This window comes from Drosophila erecta, unplaced genomic scaffold, assembly GCF_003286155.1.
Source record: "Drosophila erecta strain 14021-0224.00,06,07 unplaced genomic scaffold, DereRS2 tig00000152-arrow-arrow-pilon, whole genome shotgun sequence".
NCBI classification, from domain to species: domain Eukaryota; kingdom Metazoa; phylum Arthropoda; class Insecta; order Diptera; family Drosophilidae; genus Drosophila; species Drosophila erecta.
In genome coordinates, this window is record NW_020825211.1 from 841,139 (window position 1) to 859,466 (window position 18,328).

Sequence of the window (18,328 nt, forward strand, 5' to 3'; positions counted from 1 at the left end):
TATTAGGAGAAGCCCATAAAAGTGGTTTAACATTAATGGACACCGTGACATTGCCGCAAAACCACCATTAAGCATATGCAATTTTGTGGCACAATAGGCACTTGACAGTACAGTCCCTATTGGTAATTAAAGTACACTGTATCAGGCAAACAAATAAAGGGAACAAAAAAAATGCCACATTGTTACCTTGTATTTTTACCGCAAATCCGCGAAACCAATACATTGTTCAACTTTATTCCCCCGTTTGCGCTTCAATTAGCCTTTGTGCATTATAATTGCGTTGCAGTGCCGCCAAGCGTACCGGAAATTGCGGGGGCGTGGGCGGGGGCGGGGGCGTGGCCGAAGGCGTCAGGACAAAGCGTATATATATACCCCGAGGGGGCGGGGCAAATCCCACAGCGAAACGAAATTAAAGAAAAAAAGAGAGACTTGCCAAAACGAAAATGTCTCAATTAATTGAATTGAATTCATAATGGAGGCTGTGTGGGAGCAGAAACAATATTACACAATGTATATACACACGTGTATAAGTAAAACCCTTTCTAGGTCGCAAAACAATGGCTGGCAGGCCAGAAATGAAATGACAAAAAAAAAATAAATACCTTTCGGCTTTGGGACATTGCGCATACGCTACGTGGCCCAAAAGCCGATGCGCAATGTGCCGAAAATGTAAATGAAATTGTTATTAAGCATTAGGACCGTCGGCATCACAAAAGGGAAATGAATCCGATTCGTGTGTAGGCAACACGACGCCGGCTTAATTCGAGGACTCAGGGATCAGAGATGAGTCCTTGAGCGAGCCTGACAAGTCGCCTTGTTTGGAAGTTAAAAAATTGCCTGATTTCGTTATCGCCGGATTCATGGTGCTGACATTACTTTAAAGCTTTGCTTACTTATCAAGCTAAATTGGGAACACACAAAAATACTGACTTTGGTTTTGGAAGTATATGGCTTACAAGGAAATAACAAAAAAAAAGTAGCCATTTAAACATTTTACTGTTTTCAAATTATTTACAAGTGATGATTGATTGAATGATTTTCACAACTACACTGTTCGATATTAAGCCGAAATCAAACTGTTTTACACAGTGATTTTCGCCAACTTCATCGCTGTGATTCGGCTGACTTCTGCCAATTGCCAGAAAACCAAGGAAAATAGGAAAACACCCTGGCACGTGTGAGTCTCACTTTGGCCAATGCCAAAAATGCCAAAAACGCCAATAATGAGCGTCTATTAATAGCAAAGAGCGACGACGATTTGCAGCGATGTGATTCGATTCCGATTTCGGATCGAGTTCTGGCCTGGCCTAACCTTTGACCCCACTTCCCGGCTAAGCACCAAGTAATTAGCAAAAGTGCCAACTTACACACACACACACACGTACGCCTTTAAGCCTGATAAACAACGCAAACAGCGAACAAATATACGAACAATAAAAAAAGAAAGAAAACCGAAAGATAGCCTCATTTAAATTTCTCTTTCTGGCGCGCTCGCAATGAAAATGAAAATTGACAGCCGTCGCTCTGTGCATCTCTCTCTGCCGCCATATAGCCATCTCCCTCTCTCTCCCTCTCTCTCTCTCTCTGGAGGGCAGAGCAACGAATGATATAGGTTGTTAGGGACTAAAGCAGAGGCTGCCAAAAAATTCAAATCGCTTTTTATATCGCCCCTGCTAAGTACTCACCCTGTGAGCCCGGCAGATAGACTTTCCCAGAGACCAAAGAGACTGATTGAAGTCAGAGGGGGAATACGAGTGGGAAAAGTTGGTGGAAATGGGTGAAAAGTTCTGCTGACTAGGGAAACTACAATGGAGCGGATGGCGAGGCAATCGAGTGGCTCAATTATGATATATACCACCCTGATTTGTAGTCCCTTTTCGAATTGATTTGAGGCAGCAAGGTCACAGCATGGGTTTTTTTGGGAGTGAAGCTTGTTCAGGAACTTTAATGCGATTAGGAAAGTTAAGGGCTGGCTTTCCATCACTGCTCTGAAATAGCGCTAATTAAGGGAATGAGAGAAGCCAGCCGGCTTATACATAATTAAATATTATCCATGCATTGTGATTATGCTGATGGTAGTAACGTAAATGTATTTGTTATTCTACCTTTTATTTAACCAAATTTATTTTCGCCATTAGTTTTATTAAATTATTCATTTTTGTAGTGCAATAATATAAAAAGCTGCAGTATTTAAACTTTGAGGCAAAAAAAGGTTTAAAATGGGTTTAAATACAATGAAAATTTGAATGGTTTACTCCAAGCATCGCCCTTCCTCAGGGCCACAGAAAAAAGAATTTAAATCACGGATTTTTTATGTATTTAAATAACATTAAAAATACGCACAAAGCACAACAGGCTGGAGCTTGGAAAACACCAAAAAAAAAAAAAAACCGAATACAAAGACCAATTCCAATGCGAATTCCCTGCGAGGCATCCAACATTTTTGCGTGGCGAGTGTTCGATTCGGGGTTTTGGGCTTTATTTTTGGGTGCTGAGTGGGATGAAGTACTATGGGGAGCAGTCAGTTTGAGTAGCACTCAAACATTTAAATGTGATTTATCGGCCGAAAGCGGCTGCCAGCAGCCTCGCACTGAAAGCACAATCAACTTCAAATGGTTTAATTAGAACTGAACCGAACAAAACCTAAATTGTGACCCTTCAATGCGAAGCCACGTGGACCCAGAACAGAAAAGATAGGTGATACAATCAGACACGAACATCCAAATCATACCCTAATTCCCATGCGATTCTCCTTCGCTTCCATACTTTTTACACTTCCAGCAACGAATTTCCAGATACTCATATATGTAATAAAGTCATGAATGTACATACATATGCCAATATGTAATCCCTTATTGTAATTGGTAAAAATAACAGTTTTACAACTCTTTCATCAAACCTAACGAAGGAGATTTTCATCATAACTAGTCCAAAAATATTTTTGGAAATTATTTTGTTTGGTCGATTTTCGCACTTTTTGTAATTTTCATCAAAATTTGCAAAAAATTGCCAAAAATTAGCATTCTCATTTTTAAACAAAGTTCGATTGAGAATTTAATTACGAGCACAGCGATGTATGCCATTCCGTATTCAGACAATTATTTTTTAAGTTATGGCAAAAAAAGTGATTGTTTTATGACCGAAACTCAAAAAACGGATTTTGGCAAAAATTCAAATTTTTTTAATGGGCATTTTAATCATAACTTGGCTAAAAATGATCACAAACATGAAAGAATAACAGTTTTGAGCAGCTAATTACCAATGCTAACGACCCCTATCACTTTTTGACCGATTTTGAGAACTTCATTTTTCGGTCGATTTTCGCATTTTTTGTAAGGGGTAACATCATCAAAATTTGAAAAAAATGGCAAAAAATTAGCATTGCCATTTTTTAACACAGTTCGATTGGAAATTAAATTACGAGCGCAACGAGGTATAACATTCTATATTTAGACAATTATTTTTGCAGTTGTGGCCAAAAAACTGATTATTTTATGACCAAAATTCGAAAAAACAGATTTTGGCAAAAATAACAATATTCTTGATGGGCATTTTAATCATAACTTGGCCAAAAAAGATCATAAAGATGGAAGAATAACTGTTTTGAGCAGCTAATTACCAACGCTAACAACCCCTATCACTTTTTGACCGATTTTGAGAACTTCATTTTTCGGTCGATTTTCGCAATTTTTGTAAGGGGTAACATCATCAAAATTTGAAAAAAATTGCAAAAAATTAGCATTCCCATTTTTGATCACAGTTTGATTGGAAATTTAATTACGAGCGCAACGATGTATACCATTCCATATTCGGGCAATTATTTTTAGAGGTATTTAAAAAAAACTGATTATTTTATGACCGAAATTCGAAAAGTCCGTCACTTTTATGTTTTCAGTGTAAACGTTTGTCTCAACCCTCGAAATGTGGTCTATATTTACATCTCCGCCAGCTAAAGTCAGTTTGTATTCACATTTAAATTTATTTTTTTTACATTTAAGAGGATTACAAACAAAAAAAAAGTAATTTCAGTGACAAATATTTACGAATCGCAGGATTAGAAGACCACTTGAAGTGACGGACTTATATTAAATGTTATTTTTAAATATGACTTAAAGTTCATTGTAACTTTGGTATATTACTACTTAAACAACGGAATATCTACGGATGAGCGAATACTTTAAACATTTTGTAGTTGTTTTGTTTTAAATATGCTTAAAATGGTGCCAGCAAAGGCCTGCTATACATTAATTTTTCTGACAAATAGTTCAAATGATGGCGCAATTAATATGCAAAATTATTTCACTAACAAAAACTGGCCAACAGGTTGTCTAAATATTAAATTAGTTGAAGCGTGCAGATATTGTCATTTAGGTTTGCATTCAAAATGTTATTTACTTTCTAAATACATAATAAATATTACATTGGATAATTATTCCGGTTTAGTTGCCCTAATCAATGGCATCAGATAATTGTAGCTATAAGCCAATGTTAACAGATATCGTTATTAAACAGAAAGACTACCTGTCATAATTACATTTGTATTTAATTTTAACAAGTCACAACGATAAATGTTCATTTTTATCTTGATTAACATACATGAGCGAAACTCTATTTCTCCCGAAATAAATAAATTACCAAGTATGTCAACAAGAAAAATGTCTAGCTACTGGCAATATTACAACAGTAAATCTAAATTGAATGACAAGACTTGAGTTCAATGGTCAAATGTCTAGAGGTCACCAAGCCCGAATCACAGGTGCCATTCATTTATTTTCAATTTATGATGATTGACTTGTTGCGCTGGAATATTCCTAGAATTGGGAACTACCTAGAATTGGACGCCACCTAAGATCTTCCTCAAAGAATTCTAACAAAAATGTAAGAATTCTAAGTAATAAATAGATTATTTTAAAGAAGTCAGATTTTCATAGAATTATAAACAATGATTTATGATTTTTAATACATTAGTAAAAACGTTTTTTACATCTACTTGTCAATCAATAATATTTTCGGTAAAATATCAGTTAATATTTTTTCCAAGTGCTACTCTTCTTGGGAAATGATAAATTGAGCTCTTGAAATTTCATATCTTCATCAAACGCAGACCCAAAACAATTTGCTGACCTAACCAAGGGAATGTGGGTGGCAATAGATGGGCGTGTGGGAAATTCCATGGCAGTGACATTGGACCTGCGTTAGGGAAAAGCGGAAGTGGCAACTCCGTAAGACGGTTTTCCCATTTTCCGCCCTTTGTCCTGCTAATAAATGACGGCGCAATGATTTTGCGTGATTGTCGGCACGTGATGGCGGTGCAAATGACTCCCAAAGTGTGTGGAAATCATAAATGCGGAATGAAAATTTCCAGTCAACATCTAAAGCTTTTCCGTCATATTTTTATTTCGGGCCCAAAGATTTTCCTCGCTTGCGAATGAGGAGCAAATGTGCTCGTGTCGACTTTTATTGATTTCAATTGCAGGCGGCATCAACAGGCAACAAAAATGTGCAATCTTTTCCAAATATGAACTCCACTAAACGTATAAGAGTAGCAAAAACTGACACGGACGCGGTGATACCCCTTAAAAAATGTATATAATTTCCCTAGCAAATATACTTGCACAAAAAACTTACAATGCTACTAAATATAAGGAAATATACAAGTTAACATTAAAAAACTTGCAATGCTACAATATATAAACAAATATACAAGTCAACATTGAAACATCAAGACTTATTAATACATCTAAATAATTTCTCATTGCCCATTTCAAATGGTAGGTATGTAGTTGCTTACACCTTTAGCCGTATTTCGTATAACACCCAGAAATTGAATCACTTCAACTGCCGACATCAATTTGATACCCATCAGCACGGGAGCATTTTGCAGCATTAAGGGAACGAGCCCGAGCCCTGGCTCCCAACCGGAAGTGCAGGACTGTAAAAGGGTCAAAATGGGATTACGGGCACTTCCGGTCGGAGCGGAGGGCAAGAGAACTGAAGCACAGAAGCCCAGAAGCCCAGAAGCTTCTGGCGGCCATGATTGAACCGCACCCAAGCGAATGGCAAAGTCGACGGGTCGGGACTGAGTATTTAATCACGGATTAGTCGAAAAGTTTTTGTGCCTCCGCAGGACTCTTGTAATGAGTTCTGAGCCCAGGACTCTCGAGGCTTTACAACGAACTTGACAGCAGGCAAAGACAACAAAACAAGTTTTTGAGTGCCGAAAGTTTTTCGTTTATCTCGGGCTCGTTTGGCCGAATGCCTGCAGTTGGTTTGCCGCCTTCAATTATTGCGCCGAAAATTGGAAAACTGCAGAGAGTGTCAGCATCCAGACGTTCTTTGTTTGATTTGCCTCCACAACTATTTCCCATCAATATCAATTACTCTGTTAGCAAATGAAATTTAATTGGTATTTTCTGTCGATTATTTAGCTTCAAGACCGAAATTACTGAGTAAATTACATGTAAAATATGCTAAAAATAAAAAACCCATTTTATTGTATAATTTAAAATATATATTACACACTCTACACATTCTGTTTAAATAAATCCTTTGAAGGATTTAAAGAATATCTCTTTTCATCTGCCTCATTATAATATAAATTATTTTCGATGAAAATTACACGTAGTCAATGAACAGTGCTCCTTTTAACTCATGCGTTATGCTTCTCGTTTTCATTTCCATTTTGCTTTCCATTTCATTTCACTGGATTTCGGGGTTTTTCCTCTTTTTTATGGCCCATTGTCAATTTACAATTTGGCTTTGACATTGTCCTCATTTGAGTAAATCAAATGGTTGTCGTAAATGTTCGGCATCTACTTTATTGGGGCCCCATATAAATCCTATTTTGTTTATCCTAATTCAACCGAATTACGAGTTCGTTTTCACATCGCTCTCAAATCGATAAAGTTGTGCTTTATTTGAATTTTCCATTAATTCCAGCTCATCAATACACTTTCTTCCCGGGGTTTTCCCGCAACGCTATCGATTTTCTTCGATTCCGGCGTTGTGTTGCCCGCGAGAGACTAATCCCAATCCGGAATGTACATATATGTGTATATATAGCCGTGTATATTGATATGCTCAAAGTGAATATTAATTTCAATTTGAATTGAAAAACTCAATCGAAAGTGCGCGATGGAGACGTGAAAAGAAAAGGCGGCACCGGTGGTGGAAAAGTGTTTACTCGGAGTCTCCTTTTATTTTGAGTGACTTTCAAGAGCCTTCCAATTCCATTTCAATCGTTTTTCTCATCACAATATTTTTCCTTTTTTTTCGCTGTGTCCTGCTTAGCACATTTTAATTTTGGCCGACACCCGTCGAGCACCTTTTGAAAAACAGGAAATTGCTCAAATTGAATTCTCTGATTTCTCCCCACTTCCCATCGTCCTTTTCGGAGATTTTCCGCCTGCATCCTGTGGCACTCAAGTGAATTTTAATGGATTTTTAGTTTTCGGTAGTGAAATTCGTACATATATATATATGAAAATGTCTGCATGCAAATGGGTGGCAAAATTCAACATATTGAAGCTTTCATCTCGCTTAGACTCTAATTTTTAAAGAAAGGCTTAAAAACAAGTTTTGCTTGTTTTATTCATATTATAATACGATTATACTTCCCAGAACCAGAAACTGCCTTAGAAAGATAAATACTGCAGGAGAAAACCCCACGAAATCCCAGCACTGGCAGGACAAGAAGCAAGATTTCAAAGTCCCACATTACATTTAAATATAGAGTATTATCCCACGATGTGCTGAACAGATGTGCTGCCAATTTGGAGGCCGTTTTAATGGAATGGAAGACATCAACGGCGAACGCGGCGTATACTTAATGTCCAATTGGTCTCGGGACCCAAATAAGTCGACTATATGTTCATGACTTGGCGCAGCGAGTGTGGCCCTTTTTATCAGCTACCCCCTAACTCCTTTTCCTACGCCTCTGCTTAAGCCTTTGAAACATCCACAGTGGTGGGGGCAAAGATTTTCTGTTGCTGGCGCTGCTGCAACGACACATCGTTATCCCTAATGCCTGATGGCTTGAATAAAAGCTTAATAAATATTGCCAGCGCCCAAGTTTCGTGGAGGACAAGCCGTGACGAGGACATCGCCTGCTCTTGGCTGTTTTTGTTGTCCTCGTCCGCCGATAATCCAAAAAAATGAACCCAGAAACCAAACCTTAGCTACTCTACTTAAAATAGAAAAAAAAAAGTGTATTTAAGTTAACACCCAAAGAACATACTTTAAATCTTTAAATCATTAAATTACCTTTAATAGTTATTATTCAATTTTGTGCGTCCTTTCATGAAATCGAAATGCCTTTTATGTAGGGCATCGGAAATTCAAGTTGCCCACCAGGTTGTCATGCGAGTGTATGTGTTTTGGAATGTGTATGTATTTTTGTCATTTGTCTTAAAGCCACAAAAAGGGGGAAAGAGATATCCTTATACTTGGCCTACTGTTTTTCGGTGCGTAGAAAAGAATTGCGAGATGGCAGTGAGAATAACGGTGAAGGAAACTGATGGCAGTTGTTGACTTTTAAAGCTTTTCTTACCGTTTTCCCAAAGCCCAGAGCTGACGCAAAATTTGTAGTTAAATCTAAACAATTTATGCAGGTTGGTGTTTTTCCTTCAGAAGTTCAAAAGAGGGGCTATTTATCAGCAAGCAATCTTAGAAACTGAATAACATTTATTTTAATACAAATTAATTTCCATTTTGCAAAGATGCTGATATAAACGTTTAAAAAGTATCCTAGTTTTATGTATTCACAAATATTTCCATACTTTTTTTGCATGTACTCAAAAAATAGTTGTTCTTTGGCTGCACAACGAATTTTCGCCATGCAAACCAGAGAAGCACCTTTATACAGAAATTCGATAATTGCCGCTTTATGAAGCCATAAATTAGATAAGCACATTATGGGCAAATGGGGGTAGGGGAAGAGGTATGTGCGGAAAACGATACCCGCACACATGCACATATTTTCCCATGCCCATGGGCATAAAGTCAGGAGAAAGTTTTCATGGCGCTTCAAAGGCGCACGGCAACCTGCTAATTGCTTGGAAAATGGAAATATGCCAAAAGGAAAATTTATGCACGAAAATTGTATAATGCCCGCTAATTAATTTCCTCACTTGGCGAGCCGAATCAAAGATTCCAATCGAATTCAAATCGAAATAAATAACAGCTAAAACTTTTGCGGTGACAATATTTTTTGTGTCAATTTTTATATGCAAATCGAGTGGCAAAACAATTGGAAAACTTTGTCTAAGACGACAATAAAAAAAACAAAAAGAAGAAAATTTATCAAAACGGCGCGGGCGTTTGAAAAATGTGGGTGGCGAAGGGAAAGCGTTGCAAAAGGAAGAGCGGATGAGGAAAAATCAACAAGAATATAAATATGCAAATGAAAAGGCAACGCAGATGTTCAATCAACAGTTGACTGCCGTTCTCCATGGACTCGCCGCATAAGCAAACATACAGTCACGGCCAAGCGGCTATAGCCCGCCAATAAAATGGCAATGAGATGATTGTGCACAGCCCATAGGTACACTGCATATAAGAACAATTCATATTTTCTTTAAAACAATGTATAAATATTATATAAAATAATAATAATATAATATAATACAAATATGAGGTATAATAAAGTAAAGTATAGAGTATAATCAGATTTTAGTAGTCCTTTAGTAGTTTTAGGTATACCACTCGCACTGATTTTTTCAATTTCAGCATTTACAACTTTTCACTGTTTATCTTTTTTCCAGCTCACATTTTTCCTATCCCCGGGCGGCGAATAAGAATGGAAGAGAGCTAAAGAAAAGCAGAGAACGAGAGAATAAGGTAAAAGTGAAAAACTTTCTATCGCATCGCATTCCACTCGGCTTGTTATATGGCGTACCTGTGCTGCTTTCTCCACAATTTCAACTTTTCAGCCTGCTGGGCAATGGCGGTTTATGCTGTTGACAGTTCAATTTTCACAACAAAAGCAAAACAAAACACATATGCAAAACTTTACACAAGCCTTGTGAAACTATACGTGGCAAACCAAACTAGAAATTGGGAACAGCCACTTTTTAAATGGACACATTTGTGGCAAGCAGTCCAAAAAAGACGGAGAATGTGGCAGGAATCTCACACTCCTGCAATTAAAGCTAAAGCAAAAACGTGCAACAAATTCGAAGGTGATTTAAAATTGCAATCAAAGCCCTATGAAATACTAAAAAAAATAAGTAAAACATATTTTTTAAATATAAAATATAAATACAACATAAATCACAATCAAAACTCTATGACAGACTAATATAGATTTATAAAAATATATTTTTGAAATATAAAATATTAATACAATAAAAATGACAATCAAAACTCTATGAATACTTAAACAAATTAGTAGTCAATACATTTTTTTAAATATTCAAAGGTAGCAGCTTTAAGAAGACCTTGCTATGAATATATTACCAAAGCGATTTGGTTGCTCCGATCATTTTAGCCACTTCTCGGAAATCGCATGCGGCAATTAATTAAATCCTTAAACAACAGGAGGACGACCCTTGGAAAATCAATCTCCACAGCCCCAACTCACCAGCCTTAAAATTACAAGATAATGTTTTTTCATTATAATTGAAGTTTGTAATTGCTGCGAGGAGTTTTCGCTGGGCGGAAAACTTGGCGACACACAAGTTGTCAAGGCAATCAACTTTATTACCCCGCAGCGTACATGTGTCGCTATCCCTTTCACTCCGCCCAACACGCCCTACTTAAGTTTATGTTATTGTAGTTAAGTAATACCCATGTGTGTGTGTGTGTGTGTTTTCGCGACATTACACAGCTTTAAGGAGCTCTTTTCATTATATTTAGCGCGTTTTACACGCCGGAAAGCGGCGCAAAAACTGTTGCCACATTAAAATGCACATAAAAATCATTAACCCAAAGACGCCTGACAACGAGCGAGAGCAGCCAGCCAGGCAATTGTGTTAATGGTCCCGCCCACCTTGCCAACCCGCCCACTTTTCCGGCGCTTTTCCTTGTGTTTACCTCGGCATTAGAGTAAACTCAATAATTTTGCCTACTTAATGTACAGATGTACAGTTCTCCCTCGTCTACCCATCAACAGGTAGGAGTTGTCATTGCCACGCTTGAGACACTTCAAAAAATATCCAATTAGCTAATATTTACAAGTAAGTTTGAGGAAAAGATCACCAGGAGTTCTCTAAAAATTAGGCAAAAATAATATGTAATAAAATAATGTAGAAAATAGGATCACTTGTAACTGGGATAAATGTTTGTGTACGAGTTTTCCGCTCAGTGTATTGCAATGTAACCGTTTGGGCATCCTCCAAATGAAATTATAGTTATTTGAGCTCTCTGGAGTTGCTCCTGTTTATATGTATGTGTGAGAAGGAGAGTGGAGAAAATCAGAAAAAGGTTAATTTGCAATTATGTTTTATGTGTTTGCCGAGTCCTTTGTGCGCTTAAGTATATGTGTGTGTGAGTGTGCATGAAAACACTTGAGGCCAGGTGTCCATTTTGGGTTTGCCTGTCCGAATTGCCCCCATTTCTCTGCCGGCCTTTTATTTCGCCAGTTTCTGCTTTGATAATTTCTAAAGCATACTTTTTGGGGCAGAAAGTGAAAGCCAGTGAGAGCGAAAGTGAATGTGAAGGCTGGCGGAATGAGAGAATGAGTCGACGGGGAAAAACAAAACTTGGCGTCTGTTGTCTGCAATAAAATAAATTTCATTTAATATTATAGTTGTTGCCACTGTTGTACTTCGCTGCTTATTGTTCTTCTTTATGTTGTATCTCAATTGTTGTTTAGACATTTTGAAATCATAAAAGACAAGCAGTTGGCGCACAGAAAAACTTTCAAATGGCTCTCATATACCCTAAAAAGAGATTTAGGGTATAGCCATTCGGTCTTTTGCTTTAAACGAACAATAATATTTGACTATTTTTTGACATTTCAGCTTACAAGTAAGCAGTTGATGAATTATTTATTTGATAGCAACATTATTTTTTCCCTGTTATCATAATGGGAGTGTATCTATTGATGTGATATTGACTGACGAACTTTATCTGTCCGTGCCGCATCTTGTTTTTCCCCGTTTCAATTGTTTATCTTCTGGGATGAAAAGGTTGCTCCCAGTATGCTCGTACATTCCATCACGTATCCTTTTGACTTTGAGACGTTTTCTGGCAATGAAATAAGCTGCGTGTCCTGCGAGGATGACATTTGTTGTAGTGTGGCCAATGAAATGAATTTGGTACGCGTTAATTAAGTCGCCTCCCGGCCATTGAGTTCGTCTAAAAACCACAATACCAACAGCAGACACCGAAAAATATTCCTCACATTCCTCGAACAAAAAATATCGTAAATAATTATTTACAAATTTTATAAACCCATGGGTAACAATTAAGCCATAATAATATATGAGCGGCTTAAGAGCATATATATTATAAATTAGTGTTCTATGTAGTCAGATTCTATTCCCATGGGAAATTTGGCATATTTGATTTCATAATGGGACTGCAGACTGCCGAGGGAATTTGGCCAAGGTTGGAAATCAATTTGACGCAGCTGCCGCCGAAGGGAAACGCTGTGCGGTATATGCAAATGAAATGAGCAAAAAGGCAAGTAAACCCTTTTTTAATTGCACACACGCCCAAAACCAAAGGGCCAAGAGAGTGCTCTCTTCAAAATAACACAAAAAAAAAGAAAAAAAAAAGATATCTAGGGGACCGTAAAAAACCGCAAGCCTTTGGCCCCAAATGTACAGAACTCAAAAACATTTTATGATGCCACCACACACAGGCACACAAAGGGGCATTTAAAACGTATTCAAACTGCAACTTTAAAGACGCCCCAAAGTATGCAAAGCACTGGTAAATAACATAAAATTCGAAATACGGCTGCGGCCGCACAAAGTATTTCCCATAAAAAGCGGCGAAAAAGAAAAGCCAGTGGAAACTCAACCACAAATGGTGGCCAGGATATAATCGCACCATCCAAAAACCAGTGCCACACCCCTCTACCCCTTATTCACTCACCAGCGCCAAAACACACGCACACACACACACTCACCCACACACACACACACACATCATGTCTGTCTGGTTTACTGGGACCCTCGAATGCAAATTAGCTTCCTTCGCGCGCGCTGGAAAAACCCTTTGCCATATATGCAAATGTGCCGCAAACTGGCTTACATTTCACATTGCTCATACGCACCGGAGGCCGCCATGAGAAGTAAGCCGCAACAAGGACGGCAAACTACAAAAAACAAAAAAGAAATAAACACAAAATGAAGACTGCAAAACGTAGACATCCAAGGGGACGCAGGCTATAATGAGTGTTTTTACTAATTCATGTGTAAAAATCAGGTCGAAATAAAACAGTTTGAATATAAAACGGAAAGTGTGCGATGCGAAAAGTTTTATTCGAGCACCAAAGGGTTGTGTGAAGAGTGATATATGGGGAAACTTTTCTGCCGATGTGGGGAAAATGGGAAGGACATTAAAAGATGCAAAAAAAAAAAGTGGGTTGGATAAGCCATTGACAAAATTTCCAAGCCAAATGAATCCATCAAAGGACAACATTTATGGAAAATGTAGACAAACAGAACAATATTCAAATGTTTTCTCTTTGATTATTTAACAGACAAAGCTTTTAATATGTACTAAAATGTACTAATAATCTAGGCATACAATTTTCATGCAGAAATATTACAGGAATTATTGCACAATAGCCACAAAAAGACATTCTGCGAAAATCGAGAATGTTTTCCGAATTCGTTAGCATTTTCTTCTAATTTCAAACCAAAAATCTGATCAATAAAAGGAGATACCCTTTATTAGCAGAGAGGAAACTACAAAATACCGAACTCGATTTATGTTGAAATCGGAACCCATAAAGACACGCCCAATTAGCCTTTTAAAGTTTTGTGCCATAAAACAAGCAATAAGTCCCATAAAAATGGCAAAAAGACAAAAACTTTGGCAGCAGAAAGCAGAAGAAAATATAAAAATATTTAAAGCGGGAAGATGGTAACAAAACCAGTAGATAAAGTTGGTCGCTGAGTAGCGGCAACCAATTAGGCGAAAACAACACACAACTCAACATCCAAAATTTCACCCGAAGGCAAATTTTGGCTTGCTAACCGAACGGAAGGATACAGCATCCAAAAATCTCCCTTTTTGGCTGGCAACCCACCACCCAGAACCGCCCACATTTCCCAGTGAAGTTTATGCATATTAAACAGTTATCCAAGCGGAATGGAAGAGCTGCCGGGAAATCTGGCTGGGAAACGAAAGGAAAAAGGACTGGGAAAAGTGGGCGAGAGTGTGTAACAGGAAATGAGAGCCATGTGAGCGGAAATTTCACATTACAAATTATGCAAATCACATGCGCTTTGATTATTTCACATTTTATTTTCATTTCTCTTAACCTTCGCCCTTAACTAACCTGTTCGTTTTTGGCCATTATTTAAACGGCGAAATTCAATTTGAATTGTTTATCGTTTTGCGGCCAGCACAAGTTACGAGCAAGTTTTGTGTTAGATACGGCAATAGATGTCGAATTAAAATGCAAAAATATAATTTAAATATAAAATAAGCAGGTATTAAAAATGGCCCCCTTAAAATGAAATCAGTAATATGCTTAACATATAAATGGTTATTAAAGCCATTCAGTTCATTAAACGCCCAAATACCTTGACTAAAAATACACACAAAGCAGGGGCAAATGAAATGAAACGAATCGAAACGAAATGACAGCCCAAAATTTAATTCCATCGCATTCGAAAAGTCTTCATTTTGAAATCGGAACGTGCCTCTTCAGACATTGGTTTCGATTTACATTTGGTTTCATGTTGCCCTTTTTTATGGCCAAGATTTAGATTCATTCTTTTGTCGTAAAGTGCGTGAGGTTCGCTCTCATTTTATTGAACCCAATTTTGGCTGCTTTATATACATACACGTACGTAAGGGAACATACATACTCGTATGCATATCAGACGGATAACAAAATTGGCTTTGGCTGCGTTTTGAAATACATTTTTGGCAATATATCATAATAGCATCTGCGGCTTTTTCGACAATATTTTCGCTTAATTTATTTGAATATTTATGAGTATACACAAAATTTGACTGAAAAATTCCTGCCATCGAATATACTCGTATATTCTTTGTCGATTGTCGCTCATGAATTTTTTCCGCATCGGATGGCAAATATCATTTACATGCGCTGGCTCATTTTTGCTTTCACATATTTTTCCATAAATTGCGTATACGCCATCGGGGCCAAGGTCAAGGACAAGAATCCATCTACCCGTCTCGAAGGTCCTACTCTGTGCATTAGCTTTGTGTATATGAGAAAGGGAGATGGGATTTCTGTGGGGTGATTGGTCCTTGAATAAATTCATAGGCTTATAATCCCACGAGGATTTGGCCCCGATTTCTGAAGCATATCGAATGGAGCATAGAGGTTGAAAGCTTTTCGAAAATTAATATTATGTTGGGTATATCAAAATATATTTATACAATATAAAATATGCATTATAGATGTGTGCTTCTTATACTTGTATATGTATGTTATAAAGTCTTTCATTAACGAAATGGTAATTGTTAACAGACTGAGTTCATGTTTCCTTCGCCCATTAGTCAAATTATCCCTTCTGCTAATTGCTCAGTAAATTTAAGGCGAAGTCGAATAAAACGAACAGCTCAAAAGGTTGGAACGCTATCTCCACCTGAGAGTTTTCCAGTCAACCGGCCATTTAATCATCTTCAATTGTCGCTCCTGATGCGATTAGCACTACCAAGTCTTTTGGTCGTCAAAAAATGGTTGGCAGTGACATTCAGCAAAACTGGATGCGTTGTCAGGTTTTTGTTGCTTAAGCGATTTTCACTGTCCCCTAAAACTAGGTGCACCGGAAGGGGGTGGGGCGGCGAATGGCGAATGGGGAATGGGGAAAAACCAAACGAGTGAAAATTCACTGGGAAAACTGAAACAACTGCGTTGACAGCATACCGGAGCAGAGATTTTCTGCAAAGTCTGCTGCCAGTTCTTGTTTTCATCGTTACTTTTCTTTTTGCCTCCTGGTGCAACCAATACCCCCCTCACCCCCTTGCCCCCTCTTCGCACTTTCCCGAGTTTTCCTGCCTTTCCCGCTCCTGGCGCAACTGTCATATTAAATACTTTTTCGAAATTGCAATTTAACTTTTATAGTAAGACAGCGAGCGACAGAAGCCGCCGCATGAAAAGCCCAGCGAAAAACAAATGGCAGACGAAGAAAGGAAAGTGCTCCACCAACAAGTTAAAGTTAGTAATCGTGAACGACGAAACAAACTTGAGAACATTTAAGCCATTATTTGTAAACAATAACATATGAATAATTTATGAAAATCCGTTTTCAAATACCTGGCCATATCTACGTAAAAGGTAAGACGTGAAACTAAAAAAATCTTGAATTTTGTGTAAGTAACAACGTAGTTCATAGTCAGATCCCACTGTAAGTCCAGTAAATGTTCTCCTGAGCAAACAAATAGTCTAGGAAGCTTTGGAGTGAACAAATCTACTGGCAAATGGCGTTCGAAGCATTTGCAGCTTATCAATGGCGAACGGCGAAAGGGGAAAAAGGAAATAGGACTGGTGAGAAATGAGGAAAAGCTGGTAGAATGGGAGCGAAAAGGGGAAAAGGATATATAGAGCGGATTGCTCTAACAATATAAAAAATAACTCAACAGTTGGCAGCAGTTGGCAAGCGGATGTGTGGCATGTGTGCGATGCGATACTTTATTGAAAAGTTTTCCCCCACCACACTCGCACTATTTATTTTTCCAACACCCCCCGACACCCCCCTTCCCAGCACCCTTTGGCCAGGCTAAAATTAAAACTTTCCCCATCGAAAAGTGGGCGAAAGAACCGGAAGAACCGGAAGGATTGTGTCGCAAAATAGTTTTCATTTTTCATTTTACACTCTGTTGGATTTTCCACCGTTGAAGAAAGTAAATACACACAAATACCCTTGAAAACGTGGTAAGAAGAAAACAAAATACTTTGGAAGAAATGGCAAACCAAAAAAATTGTACAGCACTAAAAATAGATGACTAAGACAGCTAACAACGCTTTTCCTCCAGGAAAATCTAACGCTATCGCTGAGGAAATTTAATATGGGAATTTCGTTGGCTCTTGAAGGAAACCAACATTACAATCCGACGGAAAATTAACTTCCCAGCGGAAATTCAAAGAAACTGGGGGAAATTAAGTGAGAAAATAAAACGAAACTATGGGTGAATGGGAGATCGACATTAGCAAATGGTTTGCTTGCCGCAAACGCAAAATAATGAAATGTAAACGAGTAAAAACCGCATCTTTTCAAATACGCAATGTTTGAGTCAAGTAAATTGCGCATGATTATTGTGGAGAAACTTAAATAAATGTTAATGCTACCCTGGTTGAAAAGCGCCAGCGCGTTCATAGACCGTTTCGTCCTGCTGAGCGAGATATAATGAGTTTTTTAATAAAAACCGACGCCGTATAGCAGAGTATAATGCCAGGACCTCCTCTCACCCACATCCATCAGCACTCCCCATTCAAAATTCAAATATACGGCGTCACCTTTCATTTGAAAATACGGCAACAAGGGTAACTGCAAAATATGGTAGGACGGTAAGAAGAAGCCGGAGAAAGTGGCACAATAGAAGGGCAAAAAAAAAAAAAAAAAATAATAATAATAATAATAACACCAACAAAAATACGAACGAAAAAAAAGGTTTGCACAACTCAAAGTAATTGAAGCGAGGCTTCTTGAATGGTCGCTTTACAAGCGAATATACAAAAACTGTGCGAAAAAGGTGCGTTTCACGGCTGTAAGACTATCGCAACATGTTAATAATTAAAAAAAAAATCTAAGAATATGCAAGAGTATACTTCAGGTCCAGAAGTAAAACTGTCTCTTTTCGGTGTCACTTGTAGACACCGTGAGCACTACTTTTTTGTCGCGAACTGTACGTAATTCCTTCGAAGTTATCTGTATAGAAATATGCTTATATATATTCTGCGTTATTGCGTAGCTGACCGAGCCAGTTACCTGGGCATTTGTTGACCTTTTTCTGAATTTTAAACGCCATTCGCCCCAGGTGCGAATGTCGTGACTTGAATTCCCGGCTCTTTTCTTGCCGCGCAGCCGAACTTTTTCCCAATTTTTGTTCGTTTCTGGTCATTTATTTTATTTGCTTTCTCATGCGGTTGACCCAACCAAAAAGAAACCGCGCAAGGTCAACAGCCGCTAGGCCAGGAAACCAAAAAATAAGAACGAATACAATGAAAATACTG

At 37.9% G+C, this 18,328-nt stretch overlaps 1 protein-coding gene across 1 annotated transcript in view; it reads right to left on the minus strand.

Moving 5' to 3' along the window:
• The window catches only part of LOC6549798, a 42,901-nt gene that overhangs the window by 3,778 nt on the left and 20,795 nt on the right, over positions 1-18,328 (minus strand). The window lies entirely within an intron of this gene.